This window comes from Hyaena hyaena, unplaced genomic scaffold, assembly GCF_003009895.1.
Source record: "Hyaena hyaena isolate Hyena2069 unplaced genomic scaffold, ASM300989v1 scaffold_198, whole genome shotgun sequence".
Classification (NCBI taxonomy): domain Eukaryota; kingdom Metazoa; phylum Chordata; class Mammalia; order Carnivora; family Hyaenidae; genus Hyaena; species Hyaena hyaena.
The window spans coordinates 266,549-267,951 of NW_024080829.1; the positions used below are offsets into that span (position 1 = coordinate 266,549).

At 40.0% G+C, this 1,403-nt stretch overlaps 1 non-coding gene across 1 annotated transcript; it reads right to left on the bottom strand.

Moving 5' to 3' along the window:
- Positions 1 to 837: 837 nt before the first annotated feature.
- On the bottom strand, positions 838 to 941 carry LOC120238046. Its single transcript, XR_005530127.1, has one exon. It is a non-coding gene; the product is annotated as a U6 spliceosomal RNA (small nuclear RNA).
- Positions 942 to 1,403: the final 462 nt, after the last annotated feature.

Consider the following 1,403-nt stretch of genomic DNA (forward strand, 5'->3'; position numbering starts at 1 on the left):
CGCTTAAAAATTGTATTTTCTGGGGCACCTGGGTGGCTCAGTCAGTTAAGCATCTGACTCGTGATTTCTACTCAGGTCATGATCTCATGGCTCATGGCTCCAAGCCCCACATCAGGCTCTGAACTGACAGTGGAGAGGCTGCTAGGGATTCTCTGTCTCCCTCTCTCTCTGCCCTGCCCTCTATCTCTCAAAAATAAATAAATAAACATTTTTAAAAATGTATTGCTAGATTTATTTTTTGGTAGTTCAAAGCTGTAAATACCCCATTCAAGTCAAGTGGCTTTAATGTTCAAGTAAACAAACAACTAACAGCAACAGAAATGCTAAAATCCTTATCTTCCAGTTCTATTCTCTGGTAGTTACTTATTCTATTTCCTTTCCCTAAATCTAACTGCTTCGTTTTCTCCCCCATCTACTGAAAGAGAAATCAGTTCTTATTCCCAAATCATGAAAGTAAGGACAGGTGGGCAGGAGGGCCAAAACAAAGCAGAGCACAAACCAAGCCCATTGCATTTGATTTGTAGACCTTCCCCTCAGCAAATCTCTATGACTGATTTGGTGCAAAAATTATCCTTAGGTCTGCTCTGGCGATTTTGAAGTTTATTCAAGGGAAATTAGAATAAATTAGACCTGACTTTCTTTCACAAAAAAAAAAAAAAAAAAAAAAAAAGGCTGAAGCTCCACTGAGAATTAGGAACTCGGTTCGGACTGGAAGACTCACGCCATTTTGTGTGAAGCAGGATTTTATTTACAGCGCTCTGTGTGACCTAGACAGCAGACTAACAGGGAAAAGAAGAAAGATAGGAGATAACTTTTCTTTTGTTTCTTTGTTTTTTAAAAAATATGGAACACTTCACTAATTTACATGTCGTCCTTGTGCAGGGGTCATGCTAACGTGTGTATTGTTCCAATTTTAGCATATGTGCTGCCAAAATGAGCACAAGGTCAGTTTTCAGCATTTCTTTCTACATGGAAAATCATAAGCTGAGCCCTGCAACTTTTTCTTCTAGATCTGTGCCATACATTTCCTGAGCTGTCTTAGAGTGATCCCCACTTGGAAAACCTTTTAAAGTCCTTAGATTTCAAGGCTTAAGTAAAGGTGTGTCAAGCCATGGACTCTGTCACCCTCTAGTCAACCCCTTGAAAAGAGAATCCCATGCTGATCTAGTTAATGAGTAAGTCTCTGATTTAATCAAAGAAACCATAAGCAAGACTTTCTTTCCCTCCTCTGCTTCCCACTCTAGGCAGAATACCACAGCATCATTGTGAAACGGATATTAGGTAGGCAGAACTCTTACTTCTGTCTCTTCCATATCAAACTAGATAAAAGACCTCCCCTGGTGGGGAGAGGAGAGATGTCGGTCAGAGAATATAAACCTCCAACTTTAAGATGGCTGAGTTCT